General features: G+C 50.9%; 2 protein-coding genes across 3 annotated transcripts in view; one reads left to right on the top strand and one right to left on the bottom strand.

Moving 5' to 3' along the window:
• LOC144264380 (uncharacterized) overlaps positions 1 to 338 on the bottom strand; it is a 35162-nt gene extending 34824 nt beyond the window's left edge. For both annotated transcript variants that reach the window (XM_077816136.1, XM_077816135.1), the window contains exon 1: positions 204 to 338. The gene's annotated coding sequence lies outside the window, so the exon portion shown is untranslated. The remainder of the gene's footprint in view (positions 1 to 203) is intronic.
• The window catches only part of LOC144264379 (dedicator of cytokinesis protein 2-like), a 336931-nt gene that overhangs the window by 236525 nt on the left and 79571 nt on the right, over positions 1 to 20835 (top strand). The gene's annotated exons all lie outside the window — the stretch shown is intronic.

The raw sequence follows: 20835 nt of genomic DNA on the forward strand, positions 1-20835 counted from the left end.
GCTCTCCCCCCGTGCCCTGCGCCCCCATGTCCCCGCGCCCCCATGTCCCCGCGCCCTGCTCTCCCCCCGCGCCCTGCTCTCCCCCCGTGCCCTGCGCCCCCATGTCCCCGCGCCCTGCTCTCCCCCCGTGCCCTGCGCCCCCATGTCCCCGTGCCCACGGCGCCGTCTCCCCGCTCGCAGCGCGGCCGCTCACGGCCCCTCACCTGGCCCCGCGGCGGGGCGGAGCGGAGCGGGCGGCCGAGCCCAGGCGCCGCGGCAGCTCGGGGACGGGCAGCTCCTGCGCCCGGGCTGGGCAGCGGCAGCTCCAGGGCCGCGAGCCGGGCTGCGCTGGCGGCCGGGCCGGGCCGGGCCGGGGAGGAGGGGGCGGAGCCGGGAGGCAGGTCGGTGCCAAGTGATGTGTCATCAGCGGGACGGCGGAGCTGGGGCAGCCCGGGCCGGTGGCGAGCCTGGGGCGGGGGCAGGCGAGCCCGGAGGAGGGGCAGGGGCAGGGGGCGTGTGCTGGGCTTGGGCTTGTGTAGCGGGGGCGGGCACGGCAGGCGAGCCCCGGGTTCGGAGCGGGAGTGACCGCGGGGGAGTCGGGGCGAGGCCGGGGCGCTAGGCAGTAACGGGGGCTCCTGTGCGGGGCTGAAGCCGGCGCCCAGCTCTCGGGCAGCACTTGGAAAGGGATGTTGAAGAGCTGGAGCGGGGAAGTGACTGGGGGGCTGGAGAAAGCCCCCGGCAGGAGTCTCGGGAACTGGCTCCGCTTAGCGCCGCACAAAGGGGATGGACGGAGGGTGGCTTGGCCATGGGGCATTAGCACCTTGGCTGGGAGAAGCTCCCGGGCCCTAAGGGCCCTTTAAGAGGGGGAGGTGAAACCAGACCCTGGCTAGAAGCTGAACCAGGTGTGAGGCAGCAGGGAGGGTTGACCTGGGAATGTGGCAGGGGGTTTCACTGGGGACGGGAGACCTGAGAGCCGGAAACCTGAGCCAGGACGGGGTGGGGGGGTAACAGCTCTGCCTGGGGAACTGGACACAGGCTGCAGGAGAGAGCCTGATGGGGGGCGCTGGTTTCAGTTTGGGGCTGGGGGTGGAATGCAGGGAACCCCAGGGCTGGGGTCTAAGCTCCCTGCCCCCCAGAAGGACTTGACTGAGGGGTCCTGGTTGTACCCACAAGCTCTGTTTTATGCTGTGTTCCTATTCCTTCCGTTTTACTGGCTGACTGAGAGTCACGGTGAATCCCAGGAAGAGGGGTGCAGGGCCCGGACTCAATCACACTCCGTGACACCAGACACACAGGAGAGGTCAGGCAAATTGTTCTCACCCAGGGTGAGTTACTGTTGGAACCAGCTCCCAAGGGAAGGGTGGATTCTCCCTCTTCTTGGTGTCTTGAAACCAGGACTGGAGGCCTGTCTGGGAGGTACTTTAGCCAAACAAAATTTAGTGCAATCAGGACAGAGGAAACTGGCCCTGTTCCCTGGCCTGTGTTTACAGAGGAGGTCCCGTCTGGCCTGCAAAGCTCTGAAGGGCTGAGTAGTGGGGTCTGTGAGGTAGGCTGGCTGTGTGCATGTGTAACCCACACATCTCCTAGGTGTGGGCTGTCACGGCGTCCCCGGGTGATGCTCTGGAACCGCTCCCTATGAAGCCAGGCAGGAGTCTGGGGAAGTCTCCTTTCTGTGAGCAGCCTGTCTGCAGGGCAAACAGCTCACACAGCTTCCACCTTCCTGGGTCTGACCTTGGAGCATTCAGCATCCTCTGTCCCTCCGTGCGCTTCCCACAGCGATTCTGCCCAGTCGGGGTCCTGGGGAAGCCAGAGGGTCCTGCCCCCCAACTCCGCAGTCAGACGGGACTCTCAGCCAGTCAGTAAAACAGAGGTTTATTAGACGACAGGAACATGGTCTAACACAGAGCTTGTAGGTGCAGAGAACAGGACCCCTCAGCTGGGTCCATTTTGGGGGGCAGTGAGCCAGACAACCACATCTGCCCTTCACTCCATGTCTCCAGCCAGCCCCAAACTGAAACTCTCTCTAGCCCCCCCTCCTCTGGGTTTTCCCTTTTCCCGGGCCAGGAGGTCACCTGATTCCTTTGTTCTCCAACCCTTTAGCTATCACCTTGCAGGGGGAAGGGACCAGGCCATCAGTTGCCAGGAAACAGGGTGTCGGCCATTCTCTGTCCAGATCCCTGCACACACCTGCTCTCTAGGGCTCTGCAAGGATCATACACCCTTATCCCACCCCCTAGATACTTAAGAACTGCCTAGGGGAAACTGAGGCAACCCCACAATGTTCAAAGGAAACATTAAGAATAGTCCCGCTTCGTCACAGGGGCTCTGTCCCATCTAGTGGCACTGAGACCACTTAAAGAGAAAGATTATGAGTCTGCTCTACAGCCGCCATATGGCTTTTAACTCATGCGGTAGAAGCTCATGCACTAAGCTCCAGAGGTCCCAGGTTCAATCCTGCCTGCTGACAACCGGGGTCTGTCCACGTTACATTTGCAGCAGGATAGGGCCTGTGGTGGGGGTTGGGGGTACGCAGGTCTGGCCTTGGAAAAGAGCCCCTGCTGGCGGCAGAGCTGGGTGGTTCTTATGTGTGGTGAAGGCTCCTCCTGCCTCCAAGTCTGGACAGAATAACCCTGCCAAGGAGACTTGGCACATCCAGCCCTGGGTCCGGCTGGGTTGGTGGCTGCCGCACAGCCAGGGCCATAACAGTGCCTGCAGGGGGAGCCCCTTACCATGGCTGTGGGAGTTTGATCCAGAGCTTGGCGCTGCGCAGCCTGGCATGTCCGGATCCCGGGGCAGCGGCATGCAGGGCCCTGCTCACAGCTACTCGGAGTGGTTTGCAGTCCCCATATGTATTAGATTCAGATGTGACAATTCCTGACAAGGCCTGAAACACCCCCTCCTCCCACACTTCTGCCTGTGACTCTCTCTTCTCTGCCCTGACTCCCAGCTGCCTCGTTCAGCCCCCTCCCCAGTCCCTTAGGATTATGACCTGTCTGACAGCAGTGCCTTGAGGCCGGGGAGGATTGAGTTCCCGCTGCTGGGGGAGCACAGACACAGAGCGCAATGCTTCTCCCCTGGAAGAGCTCAAGGACAAGATGACCAGTGCCATCGGAAGCCCTGTGTCTAAGAGGGCAACACCCCCAATCGTTAAGCACACGCAGACCTTTGCTTTGGTGTGTGTTGGTATGTTTATAGCTTCAGCCTCTACTCTCCAGCCATCCCCCCAGCTCAGCAGTCACTCACTGGTTGGTTTCTTGTAGGTATTATGGCAAAAGCGGGTCGAAGCCACATCTTCCCCATGCTCTGCATTCTCTCTTCCCCCCTCCCCCAAAAAATCCTCTTTCTCCTTTTCCTTCTCCACATGCCTGATTGCTGTGGTTATTGGTTTTACAGTAGTGCCAAGAGGCCAGGGCTCCATCATACTAGGTGTTGTGCAAGCATGTAACGGGGACAGTCCCTGCCCCAGGAGCTCACTGGCCACGTGTGAGATGGGAGAGCAGGGGTGCAACAGACAGATGGCAAAGCGGCAGGGAGACGGAAAATCGTCTTGGTGAAGCTGGGTGGTTATTGTAGGCCTGGCGGCAGAGGGAGCTAGATGGATGAGGTTGCCTTGCAGAGCTTAAGGGGAGCTCGCCCTGCGTGTAAGGGCAGCCAGGCAGAAAGTGCAAAGGTGTGAACTGCTGCAAGTGCCCAGTGTCTGCTGTCCCATTGGCAGGGCGAAGGTGGAGTTGGCCCAGTGGTGTCTGGGAGATGATCAGGTGGTGGGGTGGGACAGGCCGTGGATGTGGAGATGAGGGGTTTGTGTCTGATGTGATGCTGAAGGGTGAACCAGGGGAGGGGGAACTGAGTCAGAGCTATGAGCTAGGTCATGTATCTGTGCAGCAGCATTTGGAACAGACATGAGTGTGGGGCAGGATGGCCTCTGTCGAGGCTGGAGAGGAGACCATTTCCTTCATGCCCCTGAACCCCATCTTCCCACCACCAGGAGCCCTGAGCCCCCTGGAAGTTTATTTCTTGTAAGATCCATCGGCTGGAGACGTCCGCAATCACTGCGCTTGGTTGCTGGTTTGTTGCTGGTGCAGTTGGATTTCAGGCAGCTGCAAACAGCTCACTGCTGGGTGGTGGGGTTGTGACATCCCAGGTAACCCAGCCAGTCATGTGACAACGGGGCAGCTCATCTGCCTGCTGCAATCCTGCTCGGGGAGGGGTTCTCAGAGTTTGTCCTGGTGACCCCTTTCACATACCAAGCCTCTGAGGGCGACCCCCCCCCCGATACATTAAGAACACTTTGTTTATATTTAACACCATTATAAATGCTGGAGGCAAAGCGGGGGTTAGGGTGGAGGCTGACAGCTCGCGACCCCCCATGTAATAACCTCGTGACCCCCAAGGGGTCCCGACCCCCAGTCTGAGAACCCCTGTGCTAGGGAAAGTTGCAATGAAAAGTCTTTATCTGCACCACTAAAATCCCCCTCCGGGGCTGTGGGAGTGGGTTCTGCTGCTGGGCGGGCTGGCGCTTTGCTGGGAGATCTATAGCCAGTGCGCGCACAGCTCCCCCATTCCCTAGCCGAACCATATCCATATGTATGGCAGGGTCTGGCGGCTTCCCTTCCCAGTAACGTAATTTAAATGGAAATACAGTTTCACTGGTACAAGGTGTAACAGGCAGCGCAGTGAATTCACCTGAATCTAATTCCAACAGCTGCTAGAACAGCTGTTTTCACGTGACTGAACTAATCTCATCAAATCCCTGAAGAGATCAGCTTGCTTTAGAAGTGTCCATCCTGTCACATTCCTGCCAAGCCCCAACTTTCTGTGTAACCTCCAGTCTCACCCAGCTCTGCTGGCTGCTCCGTCCAGAGGGGACAAGCTGCATGCGCTGGACTCACTGAGGAAAGGGGAGTGGGATGCCCTGCCTGCAACACCATGGCACTTGGCATTCCCTTCTCAAGGAGCCCCAGGTCAGCGGGCTGCTCCTTGTGCTGGGGCAGTTCCATTCGGAGCCACAGGCCAAGACAGTCTCTGTCCATGCGTTGCTGATTAGTAACAATACTGTCGGGTCTCTCCTTCGCCTGCGCTTGCAGGCAGGTAGGATAGATGAGATGCGAGTTTCCATTTGTGGCACATTTCCAGTCTGCCCTGTGTCACATGCTCACTGTCTCAGACAGGCCCCTTGCTGTGCACACTGTGTGTCACGTGCACTCCCAAGCAAAGTCCTGGGTACGGACTGGACGCTGCCTGGGCTGAGCCAACAGCTTGTGTGCAGCCAGGAGACATTCATTTCAAACTCTGTAGGCAAGTCATGCCTGCTAGGGCTGAAGGACTATGGATCACGAGGGGCAGGTAATGACCCTTGTGCCATTGCAGGACTCTCGCTGCAGTTTGCCCTAGCAAGGCTCTGCGGTGTCTTTGTGCAGGTGCTGCTGACACAGCTGTGGGCCAGTCGGGGACACCGCTCCCGGCTTGTCGTGTTCACTCTTTCACTTTTATGCTAATGGGATTGATTTTTATTCACTTACTGTTTAGCTGGATCAGTTTCTGGGTCCTTGGCATGTTTTTCAAGCCTCCCTGTGTCCTTGGATTCACTGCACCTGCTACGCAGTAGTTCTAGCCACTGAACGGAGCACTGGGGAAAGGTGCTGTGTGGAACAGACCCTGCTCCATAGAACAGGACCCTTCACTGGCAGGGCAAGGAGCCCCAGCACGCTGCTCCCCAGCCTTAGCTGTGCCCTGGAGGGACTGTCTTCTGGAGCTTGGTCTCCGGCGCTCAGTCACTCCCTGCTCTCTCTGCTGAGACTGCTAATGAGGGGCCACTTAATGCCGTTTGTGATGTGTCACCTGCCTTCTGGGTCATCCTGTGCACACTCCACTTCACCAAAATCACAAGTAGCCACCAGATGGCAGCACCATTCCAGCACTGCTGACCTGAGGTCAGATTTCCAGCAGTTCTCAAACTGTGGCTCGGGACCCTGTTTTAATAGGGTCGCCACAGCTGGTCTTAGACTTCCTGGGGTCCGGGGCAAAGTTGAAGCCTGAGCCCCACTGGCAGTAGCCAAAGCCAGAGGGCTTCAGCCCTGCGTGGCAGGGCAAAGGTTACAGGTGCCCCGCCTGGGGCTGAAGCCCTTGGGCTTCGGCTTTGGACCCCCAACCCTGGGTGGTGGGGCTCAGGCTTTGGCTTCGGCCCCCTGTCCAGGGCAGTGGGGCTCAGGCAGGCTTGGGCTTTGGTCCCCCTCCCGCGGTCGTGTAGTAATTTTTGTTGTCAGAAGCGGGTCTTGGTGCAGTGAAGTTTGAGAACCCCTAGATTAGACCTAGCAATGAAATATTCCATCCCCAAGCCCCCTCTCAGCCTGGAGCTAGATTGGAACTAGTGTCCCTTAGATGGGAAAGGCCTCCTAGCTACCTCTCCATCCCCGCTGGCCAGTGTCTCCTGGTGACTGGCGAGGCCCCATTTTCATGGTGTTTCCCTATCGAGCTGGATGAAATGTGGGGTATAGGGTGTGGGAGGGGAAGGGGGCTTCAAGCCCTCCAGCATTGTGGGCAGTTCTCACACTTGGGTGCAGTGGGCCCCAGCAGCCAAGAATAGCTGAAGGCAAAAGGGGGTGCACATTCATGCACACAGTGGTTGGTATGAAAGTGGATCTGAGGACAGATGGGTCAGTTTTCATTGGCAGGGAACCTTCCCTTTGAGCCTTTGCAGCGTGAGCCCGTCCCTGGATCAGAAACTGCCATAACTCTGTTCCCATCCCTCATGTGGCTCCATTTCCCCTGCCCGGCGGAGCTGTGTTGACTGTACTGGGTTGTTGTGTGTGTGTGTGGCTTTACCTAGAGAACGCTTCTCTGCCTCTGCCCCTGGAGACAGGGCTGCCAAGTGCTTGCTGGGCAGGGGTGGCAGGTTCCAGACATTGTCAAGTGTCAGTTAAATAAACCAAATGGGAGACTCATCACAGCTGATGCGTTAGAGCATTTCACAGGGTCGCGGGGGATTTGCCTGGGCAAGACTGCAAAGCCTTGGAGCCAGGCTGTCACTGAGAGGTGGGGGCAGGTTGAACGGGAGCACGGCACCCATCCTCATTCCCCCACATCAGACAAGCAGTGTAGAACCCAGGGACACGTTCTCCTGGCTGGGAGAGAGCAGGCTGGGGCTGGGGCCTGGTGCACAACTGGGGGGAGGGATGGTCACCAGAACTTAGGCTGGTGTGAGTGAGGGCTGAGCCATTCCTGGGGTGAGATGTGCTTAATGCCTGTGGGGCAGGTACACTGGGCAGCGCTCACTCTGTGTCCAGCGTCCCTTGGTACCCACCTCCAGCACTGTAGCATCTAGTTCTGTTGTCTAAGGAGATCGTGTGGAGCAGGGCATGGGATGGGGAGCTCAGATCTGCTATGCTCTCTGGTGTGACTGTGGCAGCTCCCTGTCCTGCTCTGCCATTGGGAAGGAGGGAGGAGGAAAGTGGAGTTTGGCCATGGATGGGCTGCTCTGTGCCAGCAGCAGGGAAGGTGACTTTCTCTCAAGCACTCCCTCGTGTGCACCTCCAAGGAAACCCAAGTGTGGCATGGGGTCTCCTGAGGATCATCCTCTGGGTACAGTCAGCTGGGCTTTCCAAGGGTCACGCTGCCCAGCTTCCATTGCTAGTTCAGCTGTGGGTGTGGTTTTAATGTAAATTACTTGCTGAGCTAACCATAAACCTTGGCTCTAAAAAGCTGTGCCTATTTAACTCTGTGGTGGTGCTGGCCTGACGTCCGTGGTGAGAGAAGCCCGCTGTTCGAAGTGGTGCCCTACCGGGGAAAGGCTCTGTCGCACATTAGCCATGTCCCAAGCCATCCAGTGCCATAAGCGCTAACGCTGCACCTCGGAGCATGGGGCTGCTGCCTGGGGCTTGTGACAGTTCTTGGGGTACCCAGGATTGTGGGTCACCTTGTTCCCCACTGCCTCTAGCGAGGGGTAGCGGTGACGGGGTCCCCAGGGTGAAACCTGGGCTGTGGGACTGCTGAGCCCTCCAAACCCACCAGCCTGGGCTGTCTCTCACACTGTGATGCTGCGTCAAGCTATAGACCTCTGACAGGCCCTGCACTTACACAGCCAGCCACAGGCAGGGACACACCCAGCTGAGGTACCTGGATGATTTCCCAGCCACTCATGGATAAGGCTACGTTTTAGTCATGGATATTTTTAGTAAAAGTAATGGACAGGTCACAGACAGTAAACAAAAATTCACGGCCTGTGGCCTGTCTATGACTTGTACTATATACCTCTAACTAAAACTTGGGCCGGGGGTGCTGCGGGGGGCATCCTGGGACCCCCTCTGGTGTTGGGGGGGGCAGGCGGTAGCGTGTGGCCCGGGACCCCCTCTGATGCTGGGGCGCAGGGTTGGCTGGGCTGGCAGGCTCCCTACCCGACTCCGCATGGCTCCCTGGAAGCAGCCGGCATGTCTCTGCAGCTCCTAGGGAGAGGGAAGGCCGGGGGCTCTGCACGCTGCCCTTCCATGAGCACTGGCTTCGCAGCTCCCATTGGCCAGAAACTGCAGCCAATGGGAGTTGCAGGGGCGAGCAGACGGGGGCAGCATGCAGAGCCCCCTGCCCCCTCTGCCTAGGAGCTGCAGGGCCATTCCGGGTGCTTCAAGCCCTTCCCCCCACCCCCCCTCCATGAGGTAAGCACCACCCCAACCCCCTGCTCCAGCCCTGAGCTCCCTCACACACCCAAACTACTGCTCTGTGTGTGTGTTGGGGCGGGGGGGACAGTGGCCTCAGACTGCCCCAGCAGCAGCCGGTGCAGCTGGCCCAGGGGCTGCCTGAGCTGTTCGGGCAGCCCCGGAGCCAGCCTCACCGGTTGCTGCAGAAGTCACGGAGGTCCCAGAAAGTTACGGAATCTGTGACCTCCATGACAGACTCTCAGCCTTACTCATGGACCATCAGCAAGGAGGCCCCAGCCAATTCTCCCAACTGCCCAGCCTTGCACCCCAGAACTGCACTGGTCAGAAGCCTGGCCTGTGTAAGTTCATTATCTAGTTCGCCACTACGTCAAAGGAAAGTGGACATGCACCAGTCTTTGTAATCTAAGCAGATTCCCCAAGCACTTTAGACAAACTCACTGGTAAGGATAGAGCATTAAAATAAGTTTATTAACGACAGAGAGATTGTAAGTGGTAGGCACAAAGTCCAAGTTAGTTACCTTGAGAAATAAAAATAGAAACGCGCATTCTAAATTCAAAAACTTTTAGTCTAAGCAAGAGTTGAATCAAACAGTTTTTCTCACCTTGACAGCTGGTACAAGCAGGTTACAGATCCTCAATACACAGACTGGACCCTTTTCCAGCCTGAGACCAAACTCCCCAGTTCTAAGTCTTTGTCTTCCACGTTTCCCTCCAGGTGTTGAGATGGCAGGGGGCTAGGGGAAGAGAGAGGCCAAATGGTGTCACTGTCTCTCTTTTTATACCTTCTCCCAGCTGCTAGAAAGATCCTGCTGTGACGTGGGGGTCAGGCAGTCCCTATGGTCAAGCAGCCTCCATTGTGTATGTGCTGCCTTCGAGATGGATCACTTGATGATTATGTTCCCTCTGGGGCACCTGGCATTGGCCACTGCGGAGACAGGACACTGGGCGAGATGGACCATTGGTCTGACCCAGTGTGGCCGTTCTTACATTCCCTTGTTGTAACTGTAACACATACAGCAATACTTCATAACTTCACGTACCATGAGAGCACATACTAGCCACCAGGTTATTAGTGTTCAGCCAATCCAGACTCACCAAATGATACCTCACAAGGCACCCTTTGTACAAAACATCATAATCCTATTGCAGTGGGGACTATGGGGGTTCCAGGGAGTTACTTTGAGGTATAGAGTGCCAGGGGCCTTGCCCAGGGTGGCTGGGTGCCAGATCCCTAACACTACCAGCCTGTGAGCCACTCAAGCACTGTCCTCTGGGGTAGATCAGCCCTGACTTTGCAGTGCAGGTGCACCCCAGTCCCTGACTCCCTTTGAAGCCTTCCCCTGTGATATCCAGCCCCTGACACTGGCTGCTCACAGGAATCCCAGCTCCTCTGCCCCAAAGGGGAGCAGCATGCCCCAGTTTCCCAGTTTTACCTTCAGTCGTCGCTCCTGTAAATCACACAGCATTTGTGAGCACTTGTAATAAAATAACAGCAGCGTTATTTAAGAACAAATAGAGATTCAACTAGACATGCGAGAGTGGTGGAAACAAATGATTACAATACAAAACAAAATCTCAAACCACAAACTGAGGCCTACGTTTATCAATAGTCACTAGGGGTACTGGGGTACTAGTTAGTGTCTGCTACCGATCACCAAATCACACTAGGGACCAGGATGATGCCCTCCTTATGCACCTGTCTATAATGTGTAGGCAACAGAAACACTGTGATCCTGGGGGTCTTATGCTGGAGGACGAAAACATCCTTGGAATTTTTAAGACGTTTCCTAACTCAAAAAGTGTTGCAGCCAATGTGGGGGAATTCGTTATTAGACCTTGTTCTAGCAGATAAAGAACTGATTGCAGAACCAAAAATTAATGGTAACTAAGGTACAAGTGCTCATGACTTGATCCCATTTATAATGTCCAAGCAGAATAAAGTCGAGACCAGTAATAAATGTACTTGGTGCTCTAATAGGGCCAGTTTCACAAAGCTGAAAACAATTATGAGCCAGATCAGCTGGGAGGAAGAATTTAATCAGAAAAATGTGAATGATAATTGGGACTAGTTTAAGAACATCTTACTAGATGCCCAAAAACCCACAGCCCCACAATTGAGGAAGAAGGCTGTGCTGCTTAAAAAAACAACCTGGATTAGAGGGGAAGAGAAGGCAGTTTAGGTAGATAGATGATTGATTAAATAGATAAAAAGGGGAAGTTGATAGTAGTGAATATTAATCAGAAGTTAGACACTGTATCAATTGATAAGGGAAGGCAAAGGACACAAGGCGAACTTTATGGCCAGCAGAGTTAAGGACAATAAGAAGGAGTTTTTTAAATATATTAGGAACAAAAAAGTGGTATTGGTCTGTAGATGAACCACTAGATGGGAATCGTCAAATTATCAATAATAATGTGGAAAAAGCAGAAGAGTTCAATAAATATTTCTGTTCAATATTTGGGGAAGAACAGATGATGCAGTCTCATCAGATGGTGATAACACTCTTTCCATTCCATTAGTATCACTCAGGGATGTTAAACAGAAGCTACTAAAGTTAGACATTTTAAAATCAGTATGTCCAGATAACTTGTGTGCGTGAGGAGCTCACTGGACTGTTAATGTTGATTTTCAATAAGTCTTGGAGCACTGGGGAAGTTCCAGAAGACTGGAACAAAGCTAATGTGCAATTTTTAAAAAGAGTAACTGGGATGACCCAGGTAAATTATAAGCCTGTCAGTTTGACACCGATCACAGACAAGACAGGGGCACAGCTGCTACTGAAGTCAATTAATAAAGAACTAAGGGAGGCTAATGTAATTAACATGGGCTTTTAGAAGGTAGATTCTGTCAAACTGACTTGATTTTTTTTATGAGATTACAAGTTTGGCTGATAAAAGTAATAGTGGTGATGTAATGTATTTAGACTTCCGTAAGGCATTTGACTTGATACCATAAGACATTTTGATTAAAAACCTAGAACAATATAAAATTAATTATGTCACACATTAAATGGATTAAAAACTAGCAGTTCTTCAAGGGTGTCCCTGTGGATGCTCCACTTCAGGTTCATCTGCGCCCTGTGCCTTTGATCAGAGATTTTTGGTCGCAGTGCCGGTTCCAGCTTGCACATGTCCCCCACACCCGCACCAAGGCTATATGGGGCTGCGTGGGTGAATTGCCCTCAGCTCCTTCTCAATAGCCTTCAGCCTGAGATGGGACCTACAGCTGGGCCTGTTCTCCGCTAGTATTCAGAAGTTGGTTAGTATATAGTGTTTGTAGTTGTTGGATCAGCTGTTCCCTTTTCTTTCATTCTTTCTTTCTTTCACTTGCCGGGATGCTAAAGGTGACTCTCTTATCATGTGGCTATTCCAGTCAGCGATGGGCATTCCCACTGTCTGTGCTGTCTGGGTGATACCAATATCCCTAGTAAGTGCGAGATATTCACTTCCTTCAAGGGTAGATCCCCCAAAAAACAGGAAGATCAAATTTAAACTGATGATGATGGAGCAAGCCCTGTGGCCAGCTTCAGATCCCAGGGGGAGGACCTCCCTGTACTTAGATCTCCCAGTACTGCTAGGACCTCATAGAATCATAGAATATCAGGGTTGGAAGGGACCTCAGGAGGTCATCTAGTCCAACCCCCTGCTCAAAGCAGGACCCATCCCCAACTAAATCATCCCAGCCAGGGCTTTGTCAAGCCTGACCTTAAAAACTTCTAAGGAAGGAGATTCCACCACCTCCCTAGTGAAAATGCTTTCCAGTGTTTCACCACCCTCTTAGTGAAAATGCTTTTCCTAATATCCAACCTAAATCTCCCTCACTGCAACTTGAGACCATTACTCTTTGTTCTGTCATCAGCTACCACTGAGAACAGTCTAGATCCATCCTCTTTGGAACCCCCTTTCAGGTAGTTGAAAGCAGCTATAAAATCCCGCCTCATTCTTCTCTTCCACAGACTAAACAATCCCAGCTCCCTCAGCCTCTCCTCATAAGCCATGTGTTCCAGTCCCCTAATCATTTTTGTTGCCCTCTGCTGGACTCTTTCCAATTTTTCCACATCCTTCTTGTAGTCTGGGGCCCTAAACTGGACACAGTACTCCAGATGAGGCCACACCAATGTCGAATAGAGGGGAACGATCACGTCCCTCGATCTGCTGGCAATGCCCCTACTTATACATCCCAAAATGCCATTGGCCTTCTTGGCAACAAGGGCACACTGTTGACTCATATCCAGCTTCTCGTCCACTGTCACCCCTGGGTCCTTTTCCGCAGAACTGCTGCCGAGCCATTCGGCTCCTAGTCTGTAGCGGTGCATTGGATTCTTCCATCCTAAGTGCAGGACTCTGCACTTGTCCTTGCTGAACCTCATCAGATTTCTTTTGGCCCAATCCTCCAATTTGTCTAGGTCCCTCTGTATCCTACCCCTACCCTCCAGCGTATCTACCACTCCTCCCAGTTTAGTGTCGTCTGCAAACTTGCTGAGGGTGCAATCCACACCATCCTCCAGATCATTTATGAAGATATTGAACAAAACTGGCCCCAGGACCAACCCCTGGGGCACTCCACTTGACACCGGCTGCCAACTAGACATGGAGCCATTGATCACTACCCATTGAGCCCGACAATCTAGCCAACTTTCTACCCACCTTATAGTGCATTCATCCAGCCCATACTTCTTTAACTTGCCGGCAAGAATACTGTGGGAGACTGTGTCAAAAGCTTTGCTAAAGTCAAGGAACAACACGTCCACTGCTTTCCCTTCATCCACAGAACCAGTTATCTCATCATAGAAGGCAATTAGATTAATGAGGCATGACTTGCCCTTGGTGAATCCATGCTGACTGTTCCTGATCACTTTCCTCTCCTCTAAGTGCTTCAGAATTGATTCCTTGAGGACCTGCTCCATGATTTTTCCAGGGACTGAGGTGAGGCTGACTGGCCTGTAGTTCCCCGGATCCTCCTTCTTCCCTTTTTTAAAGATGGGCACTACATGAGCCTTTTTCCAGTCGTCCGGGACTTCCCCCGATCACCATAAGTTTTCAAAGATAATGGCCAATGGCTCTGCAATCACATCCGCCAACTCCTTTAGCCCTCTCGGATGCAACGCATCCGGCCCCATGGACTTGTGCACGTCCAGCTTTTCTAAATAGTCCCGAACCTTCTTTCTCCACAGAGGGCTGGTCACCTCCTCCCCATGCTGTGCTGCCCAGTGCAGTAGTCTGGGAGCTGACCTTGTTCGTGAAGACAGAGGCAAAAAAAGCATTGAGTACATTAGCTTTTTCCACATCCTCTGTCACTAGGTTGCCTCCCTCATTCAGTAAGGGGCCCACACTTTCCTTGACTTTCTTCTTGTTGCTAACATACCTGAAGAAACCCTTCTTGTTACTCTTAACATCCCTTGCTAGCTGCAACTCCAGGTGTGATTTGGCCTTCCTGATTTCACTCCTGCATGCCTGAGCAATATTTTTATACTCTTCCCTGGTCATTTGTCTAACCTTCCACTTCTTGTAAGCTTCTTTTTTGTATTTAAGATCAGCAAAGATTTCACTGTTAAGCCAAGCTGGTCGCCTGCCATATTTACTATTCTTTCTACACATCGGGATAGTTTGTCCCTGTAACCTCAATAAGGATTCTTTAAAATCTTTAAAACCTCCATCAGTGGGCAGCCCCAGGAAGCTGTCTCAGTCCCCTCCTGCACTGGGGCATGTTCTCTAGTATGGCTGCTACGACTGGGACCCAATCTGGGCCTGGGTAGAGCCACTTCTCCTTCCCCCTCTTTTCTCCCTGCTACTCTGCGCAGAACCTGTGAGTGGCCAGACTGGGTCAGACCAAGGGTCCCTCCAGCCCAGTGTCCTCTCTGCTGACAGTGGCCAATGCCAGGGGCCCCAGAGGGAGTGAACAGAACAGGGAGTCATCAAGTGATGCATCCCCAGTCGCCCATTCCCAGCTGGCAAACAGAGGCTAGGGTCACCATTCCTGCCCATCCTGGCTAATAGTCATTGATGGACCAATCCTCCATGAACTTATCTAGTTCTTTTTTGAACCCTGTTATAGTCTTGGCCTTCACAACATCCTCTGGCAAAGAGTTCCACAGGTTGACTGTGTGTTGTGGTAAGAAATACTTCCTTTTGTGTGTTTCACACCTGATGCCTATTCATTTCATTTGGTGACCCCTAGTGCTTGTGTTATGAGGGAGAGTAATTAACACTTCCTTATCTACTTTCTCCACACTAGTCATGATTATATAGACCTCAATCATATCCCCCCTTAGATGTCTCTTTTCCAAGCTGAAAAGTCCCAGTCTTATTAATCTCTCCTCATACGGAAGCTGTTCCATACCCCTAATAATTTTTGTTGCCCTTTTCTGAACCTTTTCCAATTCCAATATATCTTTTTTTGAGATGGGACGACCACATCTGCAGGCAGTATTCAAGGTGTGGGCGTACCATGGATTTATATGATATTTTCTGTCTTATTATCGATCCCTTTCTTAATGATTCCCAAGATTCTGTTCTCTTTTTTGACTGCTGCTGCACACTGAATGGATGTTTTCAGAGAACTATCCACAGTGACTCCAAGATCTCTTTCTTGAGTGGTAACAGCTAATTTAGACCCCATCATTGTATATGTAAAGAATTATAGAATATCAGGGTCGGAAGGGACCTCAGGAGGTCATCTAGTCCAACCCCCTGCTCAAAGCAGGACCAATCCCCAGTTTTTGCCCCAGATCCTTAAATGGCTCCCTCAAGGATTGAACTCACAACCCTGGGTTTAGCAGGCCAATGCCTCTCCCCAGTGTTTTCCAATGTGCATCATTTTGCATTTATCAACATTGAATTTCATCTGCCATTTTGTTGCCAGCCACCCAGTTTTGTGAGACTTTGTAGCTCTTCACAGTCAGCTTTGGACTTAACTGTCTTGAGTAGTTTTGTATCATCTGCAAATTTTGCCACCTCACTGTTCACCGTCCTGGAGAGTCGGTGGTGCCTAGCAAGGCATGGGGAGGGCTGCATGCTGGGCCGGTCCAGGGCGTCTGTGTGAGCCTGCTGAAGATCCTGGGCTAGCTAACAAGAGATTAGCACTTGGTGCTTGTCCCAGGAGCCGAGCCCCAGGAGCCACGGCTGGTGTTTGTGCAGAGACGTGTGACTGGGCCCGGGAGGGAACTCCTTCCCCACCTACAACTCTGCCTCTGCCCTGTCTGCGGCACGGCTGCCTATGCATCCCTTCTGATGCGCTGCACCTTCTGCAGACAGCCAGGCAGTGCATGGAGCAGGAGCTGGGTGGCCCAGGTCTTGTCCTATGGGATTCGCTCTTTCATTTCATTACTGGGCGGGCGGGGCTGTGATGCTGAGGTGCTGCCAGGCCTGAGGGCGGGAGAGGCAGCATTCAGAGACTGAGGCAGGAGCAGCTGGCACTGGGGCCACGTGCCCCACATCTCCGGGCCCCCGTAGCCCTCAGCCCAGCCACCTGCACCTCCGTGTCACCAGGGCCAGCTGCAGGGATACTTGGTGAGTCAGGCTGCGTTGTGCTGTGTCAATGGGGCTGGGGTTATCTCTTGTGGAGGAGGAGGAAGGGACTGGGACAGGCTGGGCCTGGTATCATCTGGCAAGAGTTGAGACCCACTGTGCTCCCCTGAGAGCTCCTGCAGCCTGGGCTTCAGACAAGTGGCTGGGAGAAGTCTAGCTAGGGACTCTGAATGGGAGCACAGGCTGGGCTGGGGGCAGGCAGGGGTGCTAAGGGGTGCATGGGCTGGGCTGGGGGATGGCAGGGGTGCTGGGGGGGATGTGGGTGGGCTGAGGCTAGGCTCGGCTGGGGGGTGCATGGGCTGGGTGGGGCTAGGGGGTGCATGAGCTGGGGGTGTGTGGGCTGGGGGTCAGCAGGGTTGCTGGGGGGGTGCATGGGCTGGGCTGGGGCATGCATCAGCTGGGCTGGGGGCCGATGGGGGTGCCGAGGGGAACATGAGATGAAACGAGATCAAACTATCTTGAGACACAAAAGGGTAACAAGACATTCTACAACTACATTAGAAGCAAAAGGAAGACCAAGAACAGGGTAGGTCTGTTACTCATGAGGGGGAAAAAATAGTAACAGAAAGTGTGGAAATGGCGGAGGTGCTTAATGACTTGTTTGCTTCGGTTTTTACCAAGCAGGTTGGTAGTGATTGGACGTCTAATGTGGTGACTGCCAATGAAAGTGAGGTAGGCTCAGAAGAGGCTCAGATAGGGAAAGAACAAGTTAAAAATTACTTAGACAAGTTAGAGGTCTTCAGGTCACCAGGGTCTGATGAAATGCATCCTAGAATACTCAAGGAGCTGACTGAGGAGATATCTGAGCCATCAGCGATTATCTTTGAGAAGTCATGGAAGATGGGAGAGATTCCAGAAGAGTGGAAAAGGGCAAATATAGTGCCCATCTCTAAAAAGGGAAATAAGGACAGCCCAGGAATTACAGATCAGTCATCTTAACTTCTGTACCCGGAAAGATAATGGAGCAAACAATTAAGCAATCAGTTTGCAAACGTCTGGAAGATAAGGTGATAAGTAACAGTCAGAATGCATTTGTCAAAAACAAATTGCATCAAACCAACCTGATAGCTTTCTTTGACAGGGTAACAAGCCTTGTGGATGGGGGGAAGCGGTAGAGGTGGTATATCTTGACTTTAGTAAAGTTTTTGATACTTTCTCACATGACCTTCTCATAAACAAACTAGGGAAATGCAACCTAGATGGAGCTACTATAAGGTGGGTGAAAAACTGGTTGGAAAACCATTCCCAGAGAAAAGAAATGGAGTACTTGTTTCTTTTTGCGAATACAGACTAACACGGCTGTTACTCTGAAACCTGTCATTCCCAGGGAGTAGTTATCAGTAGTTCGCAGTCATGCTGGAAGGGCCTAATGAGTGGGGTCCCGCAGGGATCAGTTCTGGGCCCGGTTCTGTTCAATATCTTCATCAATGATTTTGATAATGGCATAGAGAGTACACTTATAAAGTTTGTGGATGATACCAAGCTGGGAGGGATTGCAAGTGCTTTGAAGGTCAGGATTAGAATTAAAAACAATCTTGACAAACTGGAGAAATGATCTGAAGTAAATAGGATGAAATTCAGTAAGGACAAATGCAAAGCACTGCACTTAGGAAGGAACTATCAGTTGAACGCTTACAAAATGGGAAATGACTAGGGCTATCAAGCGATTAAAAAAATTAATTTCAATTAATCGTGTTGTTAAACTATAATAGTATACCATTTATTTAAATAGTTTTGGATGTTTTCTACATTTTCAAATGTTTTGTTTTCAATTACAACACAGAATACAAAGTGTATATGTATGTATGCTCACTTTATATGTATTTTTAATTACAAATATTTGCACTGTAAAAAACAAAAGAAATAGTATTTTACAATTCACCTAATACAAGTACTGTAGTGCAATCTCTTTATCATGAAAGTTGAACTTACAAATGTAGAATTATGTACAAAAAATAACTGCATTCAAAAATAAAACAATGTAAAACCTACAAGTCCACTCAGTCCTACTTCAGCCCATCGGTCAGACAAACAAGTTTGGTTACAATTTGCAGGAGATAATGTTCCCTGCTTCTTGTTTACAGTGTCACCTGAAAGTGAGAACAGGTGTTTGCATGGCACTGTTGTAGCCGGTATCGCAAGATATTTATGTGCCAGATCCGCTAAAGATTCATATGTGCCTTCATACTTCAACCACCATTCCAGAGGACATGCGTCCATGCTGATGATGGATTCTGCTCTATAACGATCCAAAGCAAAGCAGACTGACGCATGTTCATTTTCATCATCTGTGTCAGATGCCAGCAGAAGATTGATTTTATTTTTGGTGGTTTTTGGTTCTGTAGTTTCCCCATCGGAATGTTGCTCTTTTAAGACTTCTGAAAGCATGCTCCACATCTCGTCCCTCTCAGATTTTGGATGGCACTGTAACGATGCTGCCTCTGGCAGGACACAACTTAAAGTACCAGTTCAGGACAAATTGCTTAGAGCAGGGCAGTTACAGTCCAAGGCTGGGGTTTCTACACTTCTAAGGCACACCAACCCGCCAGCCAGAGAGGACTTTGGTTTTACCTCACTGGCTAACCATAAGTCATACAAGCAATTTCCTTAGACACTCCAGTTTCCCAGTATCACCACCAGTGCCACTTGTTATGGGGATGAATGGTTATGAAATCCAATGCCCCAGCAAAAGAAAAAGGGTTCTCTCGATCCCAAAGGACCAAGCCCCAGACCCAGGTCAATATACAAATCAGACCTTACCCACAAATCACGCTGTTGCCAATCCTTTAGAATCGAAAATCTAAAGATTTATTCATAAAAAGAAAGAAATATAGATGAGAGCTAAAACTGGTTAAATGGAATCAATTACATACGGTAATGGCAAAGTTCTTGGTTCAGGCTTGTAGCAGTGATGGAATAAACTGCAGGTTCAAATCAAGTCTCTGGAGAACATCCCCAGCTGGGATGGGTCATTCAGTCCTTTGTTCAGAGCTTCCGTTTCAAGCACAGTTCCTCCAGAGGTCAGCAGCAGGATTGAAGACAAGATGGAGAAGCTGCAGCAGTCTTTTATAGTCTCTTGCCATGTGGCATCTGCTTTCTTTGTTCCAAAGGCAAACTACCCAGCACATGGCATGGAAAAACATTAGAGTTCTGTCCATAGGCAGGGGTCCCTGCATACTTGGCTGAGTCCCAAGGTGTATCTGCCTTCTCTCAATGGGTCAGTTGTATAGCTGATGGTCCTTAATGGGCCATCAAGCAGGCTAGGTAGTGCAGATGCCAAATTGTCTGGGGTGTCACCCAGAAGCATAGCACAAGTTTGAACTACAGACAGTATAGAGCCAATACTTATAACTTTACATACAAAAATGATACATGCAGACAGATAGCATAATCATAACCAGCCAACCATAACCTTGTCTTAGACACCTTATTTGACCCCCTTTATACAAGATTTGGTGCCTGTTAGGATCTTGGTTGCAACAATAATCTATACTGTCCCAGTTTGTGTCAATAACATCACAAGCGCTTCGGATTCTTAAACCTTAGGTCAAATGCTTTAGCTATTTTTAGAAATCTCACATTGGTACCTTCTTTGCATTTTGTCAAATCTGCTGTGACAGTGTTCTTAAAATGAACATGTGCTGGGTCATCATCTAAGATTGCTCTGGCATGAAATATAGGACAGAATGTGGGTAAAACAGAACAGGAGACGTACAATTCTCCCCCAAGGAGTTCAGTCACAAATTTAATGAACGCATTACGAGAATCATCAGCATGGAAGCATGTCCCCTGGAAGGGTGGCTGAAGCATGAAGGGGCAAACAAATGTTTAGCATATCTGGCACGTAAATACCTTGCAATGCCGGCTACAAAAGTACCACATGAATGCCTGTTCTCACTTTCAGGTGACATGGTAAATAAGAAGCAGGCAGCAGCATTATCTCCCGTAAATGTAAAGAAACTTGTTTGTCTTAGCGATTAGCTGACCAAGAAGTAGGACTTGAGTGGACTTGTAGGCTCTAAAGTTTTACATTGTTTTGTTTTTGAGTGCAGTTATGTAATAAATATCTACATTTGTAAGTTACACTTTCACAGTAAAGAGATTGCGCCACAGTACTTGTATGAGGTGAACTGAAAAATACTATTTCTTTTGTTTATCATTTTTAAAGTGCAAATATTTGTAATCAAAAACAATAATATCAAGTGAGCTCTGTACACTTTGATTTCTGTGTTGTAAAAGAAATCAATATATTTGAAAATGTAGAAAACATCAAAAAGTATTTAATAAATTTCCATTTTTATTCTATTGTTTAACAGTGCGATTAATCGTGATTAATTTTTTTGAGTTAATCATGTGAGTTAATTGCGATTAATCGACAGCCCAGGAAATGACTGCCTAGGAAAGAGTGCTGTGGAAAGGGATCTGGGGGTCACAGTGGATCACAAGCTAAATATGAGTCAACAGTGTAACGCTGTTGCAAAAAAAACAAACATCATTCCGGGATGTATTAGCACGCATGTTGTAAGCAAGACACGAGAAGTAATTCTTCCGCTCTACTCCACGCTGATTAGGCCTCAACTGGAGTATTGTGTCCAGTTCTGGGTGCCACATTTCAGGAAAGATGTGGACAAACTGGAGATAATCCAGAGAAGAGCGACAAAAATGATTAAAGGTCTGGAGA

The sequence above is a fragment of the Eretmochelys imbricata genome, chromosome 4, assembly GCF_965152235.1.
Source record: "Eretmochelys imbricata isolate rEreImb1 chromosome 4, rEreImb1.hap1, whole genome shotgun sequence".
Classification (NCBI taxonomy): Eukaryota; Metazoa; Chordata; order Testudines; family Cheloniidae; genus Eretmochelys; species Eretmochelys imbricata.